At 49.7% G+C, this 13817-nt stretch overlaps 1 long non-coding RNA gene across 2 annotated transcripts; it reads right to left on the bottom strand.

Moving 5' to 3' along the window:
• Positions 1 to 2293: 2293 nt before the first annotated feature.
• Positions 2294 to 12683, bottom strand: LOC124960698 (uncharacterized). 2 transcript variants are annotated; one of them, XR_007104109.1, is made up of 5 exons: positions 11862 to 12683; positions 11475 to 11581; positions 10655 to 10704; positions 9821 to 9902; positions 2294 to 9065 (listed from the first exon to the last, which is right to left on the bottom strand). It is a non-coding gene; the product is annotated as an uncharacterized LOC124960698 (long non-coding RNA). The 2 variants fall into 2 exon arrangements; XR_007104108.1 differs by lacking the exon at positions 9821 to 9902 and having other exon boundaries at positions 11862 to 12629.
• Between the last annotated feature and the right edge of the window lie 1134 nt (positions 12684 to 13817).

The following is a 13817-nucleotide window of genomic DNA, read 5'->3' on the forward strand; positions in this document are numbered from 1 at the left end:
AAGTATTTTGTATGGAACTGGCATGCCCGCCATCTTGGTCCCCACTGATGGCAGTCTGAATGACTGAGCACTGGGCACCAGGAATCTGAGTGTCCCAGAAGTAGAACCTGACTGAATGTCTGAGCATTGCAGGGCCACTGCCTATCTGTTCCCAGCAGGGCTAGCCTCTGGTCTAATCTGGAAGGACGACAACATGACAGTCTAAGACCTTCTTAGGGTTTTCTCATCTGTGCTTAGGACCGAAGATCTAGCAGCCAACCAAAAAAAGAAAAAAGCCTGTGTGCAGCATCATAGTACAGAATCTTGGGATTTCAGTGTGTGAAACAACTTCAAACAGAACCCCAGGCAGTGAGTGCCAGAACGGGCCTTCTGCAGAGCCACAGGGAAGTAGAACAGGAACCCGGGGAATCTCGTGATCCCACATGAGGCTGAACATGGTTAGCTCTAGAGGGGTCTTCACTCCAAATGGCAGATGACTCCTTTGGAAAGCCTCAGGTGGAGCCATGGGATTTGGAGTTGGATGGACCCCAGATATTTTTGCTGGAAGATGGGCCACAGTGTGTCTAGTTGGATCCCTTTGTTTTACAACTGAAGCCTCAGTTCTGAATGCCATGGTTTGGATAAGAGGCCCCCAAGGCCATGTGATAAAGGCTTTGTGCCCTGTCTGTGGCATTATCGGGATGTGGTGGAACCTTTAGGAGTTAGGGCCTAGAGAGAAGTTAGGTCACTGGGGTGTGCCCTTGAAGCGGGTACCGGGACTCCACCCACTCCCAATCTTTCTTTGCTTCCTGGCTGCCAGGAAGTGAACAGGCGTCCTCTGTCACATGCTCCCACCGTGATATACTGGGTTGCCACAGGCCCAAAGCAACAGGACCAAGTGACCATGGAGCAAAACCAATGAAATCATGAGCCCAAATAAAAATTTCCTCTCAGGCTGATGGAAAGCTGACTAACGAAATGTGTAGGAAGCCAGTTGGTAAGTCTGAGAATTTTCTAGCAATGAAGTCCACGTGATGGCTTTAGGTGCTGGGCAGAGGGCAAGAGGAAGGCTTGCGGCTTATCTGTGAGACTGTCATTGTAAGCACAAGAACATTAACAATTGTGTGTTCATTCTACAAATATTTATTGACAGCTTCTGTGCACTGGGCTCTGGGCTAGGACAGCAGGGATGTGGAACAGAGTGAAACAAACAACAACGGAAACACCAAAAGCCACGTTGAGCTGGCTTCGCCAAAAGGATGCCCCCGCTCACACAGCACGAAGTCCAGAGGTAGGGAGGATCTCATGCCTGAATTATTATCCCCCACAATTTTTTTGCATTGAAGACCCAACCCCCAGTGTGACTGTAGCTGGAGAAAGAGCCTTTAAGGAGGTGATTAAGGTTAAATGAGGTCACAATGGCAAAGTCCTAATCAGATAGGACTGGTGTCCTTATAAGAAGGGGACAAGACTCCAGAGATCCCTTTCTGCATGTGCACACAGAGAAGAGGCCATAGGAGGCCACAGTGAGAAAGATGGCAGTCATGTACTGGCCAAGAATAGGCCTCGCCAGGAATCATTTCTGGTGTCCCTTGATCATGGACTTGGCGTAGTATTTTGTTATGGTGGCCCAAGCAGGTGACTGCTGTGGGCTTCTGACTTGGTCTGTCTAGAAACTGATTCCATGCCCTTCTTTGCAGCTCTCTTGGTCCTGCCTTCCTCTGTGTATAGCTCCATCCTTAGGCAGGTAGCAAGGGGTCTGCAGGCTCAGCAGTGTCCAGAGAAGACAAAGAGAAAAGGTTATTCCCGGAAACTCTCTTATAAAAACAGGAGTTGGAATCTCTCATCCAACTTTTCTTCTATCTATTGGCCCTAAGCAGGTCACATGCTCAGTCCTGAACCAATTCCTGAGAACTGAAAAGATCAGGCCCTGTTGCATTTTGTAGAGTGTGGGAGAAGTTGCTATAGTAGAGAGATTCCAAATATTGCAATGTAAATAATAGGAATTAATGTCTCACCGGGCATGGTGATACACGCCTATAATCCCAGCAGCCCTGGAGGCTGAGGCAGGAGGATCACAGGTTCGAGGTCAGTCTCAGCAACTTAGTGAGGTCCTGTCTCAACATAAAAAATAAAAAGGGATGGAGATGTGGCTCACTGTTTGAGCATCCTTGGGTTCAATCCCAGGTATCAAAAAAAAAAAAATCAATAAAGTAAAAGCTGAAAATGTACATATATATATATATATATATATTTTTTTTTTTTTTAAAGAAATTTATATCTCTTTCACGTAAGAGTTAAGAGGAAAGCAGTCCAAGACGATGGGAGGGCTTGGCCATCCTTCAAATGTGGTTCCTTTCTCTAGATGCAAGGAGTCTGCTTCAATTTCTGTCATCTCCCAGTCAGAGAGAAAGGGGCAGGAGAAGATTAGAAGAGCACATGCACATTCCTTTGAGGGCACAGCTTATAAATTGGTAGTCATTTCTGCTCATTGTCTATTGGTGAGAACTTAGACTCACAGCCACATCCAACTACAAGGGAGGCTGGGAAATGTAGTCTTCAGTGAGGCAGCCATTGGCTCAGTGGAAAATCAGTTCCATTCTTAAAGGAGAGTGGATATTAGTCAACCAGGAACATCTTTGCTGCACACTAATTTAGGATCAGAATCAATTCTTGGGAAGGGTGGTAGGCCCATCCCTGGGGCCTAACAAGGGGTCAGGTCCCACTGAGACCCATGGGCTTCCACAGTCTCTGTAGTCTGGATTGGCTAGTTATAACAGTTTAGCTGGTACTTTTAATTATACCCTGTGCCTTGTGTTTCCTTGGCTTCTCTTAGAAAGTTGGAAGGGGAGAATGGAGTAGCAGGGTCTACTTCATCAACCTGCCCATGAGGTCCTCAGACTCTAAGGGGACTGACAGATTGAAGCAGATAATTGTGGGTCCATGTGGCAATTGATAAACTAGCAGTGTTATTAAAAGTCCAAATAAAGCAATGGGAAGAATTAAGAATGGGCATTTAGAGACAGGAGGGATGGGTGCAGTTGGCATGCACCTGTAACCCCAGCTACCTGGAAGGATGAGGCAAGAAGATCACAAGTTTGAGGCCAGACTTGGTGACTTAATGAAACCCCATCTCAAAAAATAAAAAGGGCTGGGGATATAGCTCAGTGGTAGAGCACTGGTGGGTTCAATCCCCAGGACTGAGGAAAAACAGAAGCAGAGGAACAAGAGAATGATGAGTTCATTTTGCCTGGGTCTTAAGGGACATGTGGGTTTTTCCCAAATGGTTTTGGTTGGGAAGAGCACTTCAGACAGAGAACAGCAGAGGGATGGAGGTGTGGACGCCCACAGGGGTGGCTGGTGGTCTGGTATAGTGAGGGGGGTGGGGCTTGGTTAATGAAGGGCAGGATGCAGGTTGATGGACCTCTGGAAGCCACCCGGGATTTTTAAGCCAAGGGAGACACAATTAGATGTATGTCTTTCTCTGAGGTAGGCTCTGGAGAATGACTCGTTCGGAAGCTATTTCTCCAATTTGGTTGAGTAATGAAGACAGCCTGCATCAGATCAGGGTTTTGGTGGTGGGAACGAAGACCAGGAGATAGTTTGCACAGAGATTTCGTGGTAGGAGAACAGAACTTGGTAACTGGTTGACAGAGGAGGGTTGAGTGAGGACGAGGGGATTGGTGGTTTAAATATGGTTAAATATGATCTTAAGTTTACATACTGTGCTAGGAACCTGGAGGAGGAGGACAGGAAATGCAAGTTTTGAGGGTGAGGGGAGAAAATGCTTCTCCCCTGTCCTAAGCCTGGTCCATGACAAACTTTTCTGTGTCACTTAAAATATGGCAGTCTTTTTTTTTTTTTTTTTTTTTTTTTTTTTTTTTTTTTTTTTTTTTTGCGGTACTGGGGATCGAACTCAGGACCTTGTGCTTGTGAGGCAAGCACTCTACCAGCTGAGCTATCTCCCCAGCCCAAATATGGCAGTCTTAATTCAAGGTGTCTGAGCACTGTCCCTGGTCTGCAGAACACTCCCCCCATCCATGAGTATCCAATTGACTTATTCCTCATTTCCTCCAACAGTCTTTTTTTTTTTTTTTTTTGTTACAGTGGATTGAACCTCCAGGCACGTAAACACTGAGTTACATCCCCAGACTTTTGAGACAGAATCTCACTAAGTTGCTTAGGGCCTTGCTAAGTGGCTGAGGCCGGCCTTGAACTTGAAATCCTCCTTCTTTAGCCTCCTGAGTTGTTGAATGAAAGGCCTGAACCACCACACCTGGCTTCCAAGAGCCTTTTTTGAATCCCTAATCTGGGTCAGAAATTCTTTTATATTCTGTAGCCCGTACCTTTCCTTTCCTTGAATGCCTGACTTACCCAACAAGCCAGTCATTTCCATGAGGACAGGAGCCACATCTGCCTCATTCTCTACTTTGTTACTAATTCTGAGTACAGTACCTGGTACCTGGTGGGCACTTGTCTTGGCATCCATCAACTGCCACTGGCAATAACATTTGGTCAATACTTTGGATCTGGGTCCACTCAGATGTGAGGGAAGCCTGTGAGGCCACCATGGGGATAGATGATGTGACCCTTCTGTGGCTATTGGCTCTCAACCAGGTGTGACTTTCCCAGCTGGGAGGTCTGAGACATTTTTTTTTTTTTTAATTTTTTAGTTGTTGATGAAACTTTATTTATATGCAGTGCTGACCATCAAATCCAGTGCCTCACTCATGCTAGGCAAGCACTCTACCACTGAGCTACCAGCCCAGCCCAACATTTTTTGACTATCACCACGGAGTGGGTGTGTGTATGTGCGTGGGCTACTGGCATCAAGAGGGTAGAGACCAGGGGTGCTGCTAAACATCCCACGGTAAGCGGGGCAGCTTCCCACAACAAAAAACTACCCAGCCCAACTTGTCAATAGTGCTGAAGCTGAGAAACCCTGCTGCAAAGGCAAGGGAGCCAGCTGGCAAGGTCAAGTTCCAATGTGGCCTACTGGCTGCTATGGCCCAACTGAGTAAGAGCAGAGAAGTTTAGCGGCTGTCACAAGAAATATGGACTTGTGATGTGCGGCCAGGAACCACCTTGGACTGGGCTTCAGTGAAAGGCCCCAACACCTTGGGCGGTTTCCCCTTAACTGAACTCCCAGCCATAAGCCAGGCAGGCCCAGCCTGGCGCTTGCCTCCCTCTGACTCACTCTGCTGGGTTTCTCTGGCTCTTTGGTGGAAGGGCACTGCGCTCTCTTCCCGCCCCATCTGCCTCGCTGATTATTTTCAGCTTGGCTCACAGAGGCCCAACGCTGCAATTACTCCCCAACCTCAATGGCTCCTTCTGAAAATAACATTTGGGTCGAAGAAAACCTCAGTCTGGTGGGCTGGATTTTATAGGAAACGGTTAAAGCCGTGGGTGTGGGCAGGGGGAGGGGGTGGGAACAAGGGAGTGGCACAGTGGTGCAATTAAGAGAAGAATCTGGAAGAAGGGAAAAGGAAGGGAAGTGATGAGAGGGAAGCGGTGGTAGTGGTGGCGAGGGCTCTTGCGGAGAGAAAACATACCTACTGTGCAGGGGTCAAGCCCCACGCCAGGTTCCTCTAATTGAAGGTTTTGCTGGCTGCAAGAGCCCACCCCTCCCCCATCGTTGAGGCCTGGGAAATTCATAGCTGCCTGGGGCCAAAAGAATTAGCCTATGGGCATGCCAATCTTTGTCCAAGATAGTGACCAAATTTTCCGACCCCAAAATAGGAGACACAGAGCCTCACATAGGGTATTTTGTTCTCTTTCCCGACAGGAACGGCATTCTGGGAAATGTAGTTTCAATGCTGATAGGTGGAACTCCTGAGCAGTTCCGTGGTCCGCGGAGGAGAGCGATAGGACTTGTACCAGTATTCTCCTGGAAACCAGAGGCTCATGGGTTACTTTAGGGAAGAAAAATGAACGCCAGAATAGGGAACCTTGTCCTCCCCAGGACGTGGGGGTGAGGAGAGAGGGATTTGAAACACCTCTTGGGTTCCAAAGTAGGAACAAAGTTTAGCTGTGGAGTCGCTGGACTTGGGTTCAGTTTCAGACAGTACTGACCCCCGGGGGAGGACCTCCAGTAGCACCAGCTTTCGGTCATCTGCTAAAAACGGCAGTAGGGATGGAGCCTACCTCCTGCGGCTGTTGTGAGATGATCAGAGGTGAAGCGTGCACTTGACACAAACTGAACAGGCCAGAGTCTAGGAGTGCTGCCCTTGGAAAGAGCGCTTGAACACTGGAGTGGAGCTGAGTGGGTCCATCCTGCAAGAGACCGATTCTGGAGCCCTGTTCCTTACCCTAGTCATTTCTGCCCGTTAGGTGTCACCAACTGAACTTGCCCTGTGGTGTCTCGTGCAAGTGACCTGGGGAGGCCAGAGGGTCCTTCTGCCTTCTCTGAGGATGTGGCCATCCCTCTGGAGCTGGGAGGAGAGGGCCTGCTTCTGTTCAGGGTCCACTTTGCTCTCTAGTTCCACACAGTTTTAATGGGTGCCCACTGTGTGCCAGGCATTGAGCTGGGCGCTGCAGACACATCAGTGAGCAAGGTTGAGGCTCTGTGCTCAAGGATCTTCAGGTTCGGTGAGGGAAGCAGGAAATTACGACACAGTGGTATTAAGTGCCATAATCCAGGTAAGTAGCAAAAGCCAAGTGGACATACTGGAGGGGCCCACACCCATCCAGCCTTGGTAGGAAGGAAGGATCCGCCTGAGGAGAGACTTCTAGACTTAGAGAGAAGTTCTGAGTTGGCCTGATGGGAGGTATGGGAAGAAACTATTTCCTTATGGATAGATAAGGAAACTAAAATGTTCAGGTCACACAGTGACAGCAGAATTGGCATTTGAATCCTGGTTGCTGTGAGTCTCACTCCCCCTATGCCAATGTCCCTGCCCTGCCCAGTTCTCTGGAGGCCCTCATCCAGGCCCTGACATTTAAGCTTGGTCTGGAGAAAGGGCTGGGATTTGGGTAATCCTACTATTGATCCTCCTTGCCTAGGACAGCAGTGTATGCAGGCTTTAGAGTCAGGCTGGTGAAAGTTTTCTGCTGGCTCTGTGATCCTTTAAGGCAAGTTACTTAACCTCTCTGTGTCTCACTTTCCTTTTCTGTAAAATGTAGACAACATCCACCTCCTAATGTGGTCATGAGGAGTTAGAATGGATTCAATGCTTAGAACTCAATATGTTAGTTATTATTACCTCCAGAGTTTCAAGACAATTTTAGCTAACATATATACATTTTTTATATTTTAATAGTTCTGAATTTATTTTCAAGCTGTGGTTTTGCTAATATTGCTTAGGGCAAGGATACATAAAAAGGGGAATCGATTTAAAGTTAATTTAGAAAAAGTTAATAAAATAAAAAAGTCAATTAAAAATATAATATTGATGGAATGTGGGTATGGGAGAAAATCGTAAAAGCAATACCTGAATAGTTGATAATTTTGAAAAACAATCTGTGATGCGGTTCCCTCCTGCAAATAAAACCTCAAGCAAGCAAGGCCTGACTTCGCTTTAGAACCCCGACAGCATCTGAGATTGGGAGGCTCAGGGAAGGGAAGTTGAATTCAAAGGCCCAGCTCTAGAAATCAAAAGCCAACTCCTCAACTTCGTTCTCCCAGTGCGTTTGGGGCGACTCGGGCCTCTCTGATTTTTTTTGGATCACTGGGTCAATCAGTCAGCCAATGCCTCGGGAGAAGTTTAATTAAGCTCAGATCGCAGGCGCGAGCTGCCAAAGGTCTCCCCGCCCTCCCGGCCCCGCCTCCAGCACATCTGGAGAAAAGCTTCCCCCCCCACATCAGCCCGGCGGGGCAGAGCCGCAGCCCGCGCATGCGCTTCGGTTCGGCGCCAGACGCCCCACGGCAGGGCTCGACTCCCAGAACTGCGTTGCAAACTGTTGCATCAGACAGCAAGCAGCCGGTCGGGCAGCCAGGGTTTCTAGGAAGATAGGAAGGGTTTGAGCTCCTCTGTGGTCGCTGGGGAGCGTTGGCTGTCACTCACGGTGTTTACAAGCCGGTAACAGGATCCCCTAAAATCTCAGGCTTGCGCGGGTTTGGGGAGGGCTTCTGCCACAGGTGAAACTCTACGGCTCCTGTCCCCACCCACCGCAGGCCCCAGGCTGGACCGAGCGAACTGGATTCCGTCTGCTTTATTAATGGCAAAGACCCTGAAGGAATGAGCTGGGTTTGATTTCTCTTCCCGAGTACAAGAATGCCCCTGAGGAATTTCACACTCTGTGAAAGTGCAAAACTAATTTCCCCAGACAAGCACTGTAGCCGGTTCCCAACAGGGCTTGGCAAGATCCCAGCAGGAATGTTCAGCGGTTTCCAAATCTCTTTAACCCAGCAGCTGCACACGCAGTCTCTGAGTTAGGGGCCCCCTCGGACCACCCCTAACTTCTTGGTGGGAGGACCCACGTCCTTCCCAGACAGGTCTTCCTTTTGGCATATTTCAGTCTTCCATGTTAGGGAGATTTTGGACCACAGCCAGCGAATGCACAACCACAGACTCTTGCCCAGAGGGCGCGCATAGAATTTCCCTCCATTCAAATAGGTCGGCGCAAAAGCTGACCTCCTTATTGACCCTTATTCTTCTAGCCTCTGGGCCACTGCCTTCCTCAAAGGGAGAGAAGATAATGCTGTTATCTAGAAGGGATGGGACAGTCTTGGGGGTGAGAAAGTCAAGAATTGTAAGAATACTGACTGATTTGGAAATCCCTTTCTAAAGGGATTTTCAGGGACAAAATCTGAATCTTGACGTTCAGTCCTCTTTTTATTGTTTTGGAATGGGTCAAGTCCAACATCATTCAGTAGTAATGGATTTTCCAGATAGACAAAAACTGGCAATTTACCTTAAGCATTTTGTCTTTTTTTGGGGGGTGTGAAGGGTGAAAGTCTCTTCCAATTGAATAATCCTGAGAGCTAAAACAAGCCCAGAGTTCTTTCTTCCCCTCATTATTATGAATCACTTGATCCCAAGATTCAGTAATAATAATAAAAAAAAAATGACCTGAGAGACTGGTAAGCATTATCCAATGCGTCCGTTGCCAGACAGTCACTGTCGTTTGTTTAATCCAGTGTTTTCCTGTGAACAGTGGAGAATTATGTCACTATGGGATTTTCGTTGTAAGAGATGCTTCATAAATATGGCCTGAGCTATTTCAGTCATCATTAACAGTGTTCTTATGAGCTGAAGGAATGACAACTAGAAAAGGACCGGAAAGAATGCAAGTGCTGGAACCAGAACATTCCCAAGCCTGGCTTCTGAGGGCCCAAACCTGCCAAATTGGTACCACCAGGGCAGGAATCTGGGGTCGGAGGACCTGGTGTCAGGGAGCTGCTAGGGGCTGATAGGATGTCAGATGTGTCTGAGCAGTAGTCTTGGACTAGAGAAGCAAGTCACTTACTATTGTGGGACCAGGTATGAAAGTTGGAGCCATGAGGTCAGGATCCAGGTGGGAAAGAGAGAAGGTGACCTCTCATGAATTCATGTTGGATTCTTCACTGCTATGCACCCAGTACTTTATAGAGTGGGCTCTCAAGACATATTTGTAGAGTGGATGTATTGAAAAAATTACCAAAGATGCCAGGAAGGACAAAGAAGTCTAAGAATTTAGCAGGAAGCAGCCTGGGACTGCCCAACCTCTCTTGTATTGGGTGATGAGGACGATTCTTCTTGTTTAAAAACTCAGGAAATAGAGCCAGAACTATTAAGTGACAAGTCTCATGAGGTCCTTTCTGCCTTGGTGTCCCTGTCTGGAAAAGCCACCAGCTGGTGATTCTAGAGTTGAGCAGTCATTCTATGGTAACTAAGCATAGTGACATCAACGGTTGCCTTACCTTGACGGAATTTGCAGACCAAACATCTGGAAAAGTAAGGGATCTGACAGGAGTGACAGACCCAGAGGACAGGAAAATCCCCCTAGAAGCCACATTTTAAAACCATAAGCACAGTGCTGGCCCCGATGGCTACAGAGTGTAGGCATATGCTAAAAGTGTGATTGGGTTCCCACATACATTCAGCAAGTTCAGATTCTAGACCCTATACCCAGCCTGGCCCAGACAAAGCTCTTGTTCTAAGGACTTATGCTCTAAATTCCTTGTGGAAATGTTGAAATGTTGAAAGCACCTCATTTAATCCTCATTTCCACTTCAAGTCATGTCCCTCCTTCCTGAGAACCCACCACATTTAAGTTTGTAGCTGGCCTTCCTTCTGTTTTTGCTATTTATGTGCCAATTTAAAGGGTGGGGAGAGCCACATTAATTTTAAAACGAAACGCAAATAGCAAAATGAGACTTGGTTAAAGTAAAAACCACAGAAGGGATTTTTTTTTCCCTCCCATATTTTTCAGATTTTCCTAGAACCACCTTTATTTCCTTACAGCCCAGACATAGAAAGTGAGTGGGCCTCTCCGGATGCTTTTCCAAGTGGGAGCAAAAAGCCTTGCTCCTAGTCTCTAATAGCACCTTTAGGTTTTGTTTTTCTGTTTCAGACGTTTAAGTCCCAGAGTGGAGCCCAGAAATCTATAATCAATTCCCAATTCAATGGGGCACTCTTAGTTTGGGGTTGTATTCCACCCCTTCTGATCAGTGTGTCTCCTCGAACATACTGGGTGACCGGGACTTGACTTTAAATGTAAGTGCTCCTGGCGGAATCCCAGCTTTGCTACTCACCAGTTTCCTGACGTCATCCATCAAGTGGGAATGATATCCACACCTCAGAGCTGTAGTGAGGATCAATGAGTTAAGACATATAAAGGACTTGGCCCAAAGAAGCACTCAATAGGCGGTAGCTATTATGAAAATAGATCCTTTCATCTGTCTACTCCTTCTTAACCCCCCCCCCCCGCCCCTCTAATTTTGGAGAAAGAAAGAAAATTCATCATCTATTCCAAGAGGATGATTTGTCCCCATTTTAAATCACCAAAGAGCCCACTGGAAGGGAAGACCAGACCGAGCTGGATTTGCAACCCCCTGGGCTTTTTAACAGAATGGGATCCGTATCCCTCCTCTTAGCAGGAGGTGAATCAACCCGCTGTGCAGAGAGTGGGGAAGCCTTGAAGGCAGAGGGTGGGGTGGCAAGAGCGCAAAAGATGGGGAAGTGCAGTCAGGTAAAGCAGGTCCAGTACCGCGGGGAGGGGCCCGAGGGGTGCCAGCCCTCAGGAAGAAAGCTTCTCGGTCCAGGGTTGAGTCCAGGCGCCCGTAGGTGGAGGTACGCTTGCCCCAGGTCTGGTGACCGTGACTTTAGGAGCGTGCGGCATCGCCCTCTGCCGGCTGCACTGGGCAAACCCGGGGCCAGGCTCTGCGACTCCGCAAGTGGGACTCTGGATCCCTCCCTCTGCATCCGCCCCCGCTCCATCCCTTCTCAGGACCGCGCGCCCGGTCCAAGACGAGATTCCCGGAGACGCGTTCCTTTCCTAAACCAGAGGGCCAAGCAGGGACGATGCTCGGAAACACTCGATTCACCAGGGGATCGGAGGCCGCAGGAACTCACCAAAACCCATCAGGGGCTGCTGCGCCTCTTGGGACCAGGGGCCAAAGCCTGCTGGGCTCTCGGAAGTGGTTTGGAAGTGGCATCGCCTATGGCCAAGACCGCGGGTTCTGCGGACAGAGAGGAGCCCTGGGTTCGCTTTCTGCCTCATCCATTTTCCAGCTAGGTGACCTTGGGCAAGGTACTTACATTCCCATGTGCCTTAGTTTCCTCATCTTTAAGATGGAGAGGATGATCCCTACCATAATGGGTGGACATGAGGATTACATGGGATCAGACAACCTGGGTTGGAATTCTGGCACTGGCATCAGCTAGCTGTGTGCCCTGGGGCAAGTTATTTAACCTCTCTGCCCCGGTTTCCTGCAAAATAGGGATAATAACGGTACTTACCTCCGAGGGTTGTTGCCTGCAAAGCGCTTAACACAGTGCCTGGCACAGAGTAAGCGCTCAATAAATGGTAGCTATTATGGTTGTTGTCGTCATTATTGTTCTTAAGGGCGCTGATCACACGAGCAGAGCTCTAGCTGGCGGCTATTATTAGTCTCTTTTTCGGGTCCGGCTATTTCTTTCCGGGCATTGTTAAAATCTTTTACCAAGCGCTCGCGTCCTTATCAGTAGTCGAAGGACAGCCAGCCTTCCCGAATTTGGAAAATCGAGGTTCCCCTGGAGGAGGGCCAAGGACGCGGCGGCGGGCTGCAAGGACCGGGACCTCCCGGGAGGAAGCCCGCGCCCCGCCGCCTCCGCCCGTGCCTCCATTAGCGCGCGTCAGAGCCGCAGTGACGTAGCCTGGCCCTCGGGCCCGGGAGGCGCGGCGAGGGGAGGCGCGGCCTGGATGCGCCGGGAACCTGGGGTGGTGAGGATGGCCCAGGCGGTCCTGCAGCGCGCAGGAGTTGCCCGGGGCCATACGCCAGCCGTGCGAGTGCCGGGCTCTCCGAGGCTGCCAGAGGATAGGCGGGAAGGCCTTGCCTCCGTGGGCTCTTCCGCGTCTGCCTGAGCCGGGCGCCACTCAGGGCTCCGCCCGCAGCCCCGTCGGGACACTCGAGGTGAAAACGCCGGCTCCGATGCCCGGGGCCAGACCAGCGCGCAGCGGGCAGACCGCCCCGGGGCCGCTTGGCGTCTGCGTGGTCCTTCTCCTCCCTGCCCTCTCCTTCTCCTACCCGCCCCAATCCCATTCCTCCCGGTCCCCAACTGGCCCGCTCATTTTCTTCTCCCTCGGCCCCCAGGACCAGCTCCTTTGCTGTCAATGGTTAGTATCCACCCACAGGAGGCGCCTCCCACTCTCCGCTCTCCGCCTGCAGTCCCCGTAACGCCCATCCCATCGCCTGCGGGAGAGTTCCACTTATCTTGCCCCGCACGCACCTCCAACTCTCTATGCCTTGCCCTAGTATTGTGCATCCCAGCGATGGCGTTACCACCCACCCCAGCGTCCTAGACGCCTCGCGTTCCCTCCTAAATGCCTCTCCAAGCACTCTACAGCCGAATTCCAGTCATCCTCATCCAGACCTTGCAAAGTGCCCCTCCCCCGTGGGCTGGTCACGTTTGCTTCTCAAAGGTTTCCGTGTCTGCACTCCTTCCTTCTTTACATCCATCGTACACGCAGGGCAGGGTCGGAGTGCGCCACCTGTAACCCATCTCTGGCCAAGCCTCTCTCGGCTTAAGGCGGCCCAGCCTGGGACTCCTTTTCTTCATGGACACTTAGGTCTGCCATTTTCTACCCAACACTTTATCTTCTGGCGCCTGTTGTTGGATCCCAGAATACTGGCGTCATACTATTTGTCTGTTGTTGTTAGGTCCTATCCAGGGAATTTACACCTCCTTCCCTCCCCCAGTTGGCTTCCTCTTACTCACTCCTGAACTCAAGATGAGTCACCTTTCCAAGGACGCCCCCACCTCCCTGTTCTGCCTTGTGGCTGCCTGTACTGTCTCTGGGCCTCAGGTTCTGGGGAGAGTCCTGATCCTTCAGGATGGCCTGTGGTCTGCACTGGTTCACAGCTCCAGCCCTTTCCTCCCGCCGCTGTGTCCACACAGGGGCTCACTGTGTTCACCCTCTCGCCCAGGGTCTTTCCTTCCACTCTTCCTCACCTGCTCGTTTTCCCTCTCTCATCAGAAGTGCACATCATTTCCTCAGAGAAGCCTTCCAGATTCACCTGTCTCAGCCCACCCCAACTGATCAAATCCTCCTTTGATAGCTCAAAGTAGAAATTTTTAAAAATGAAACCATACAAAATCTCCAGGGAGTAATACAAACATTTGTTTATCCTTCTTTCGCCCCCCCCCCTTTCCTTTTGTCAGAGCTTAACATTTGCCCTGCTTAATTCAAATTTATTTATTTTGCCTCTGAGCTAC

Source organism: Sciurus carolinensis, chromosome 11 (assembly GCF_902686445.1).
Source record: "Sciurus carolinensis chromosome 11, mSciCar1.2, whole genome shotgun sequence".
NCBI classification, from domain to species: Eukaryota; Metazoa; Chordata; class Mammalia; order Rodentia; family Sciuridae; genus Sciurus; species Sciurus carolinensis.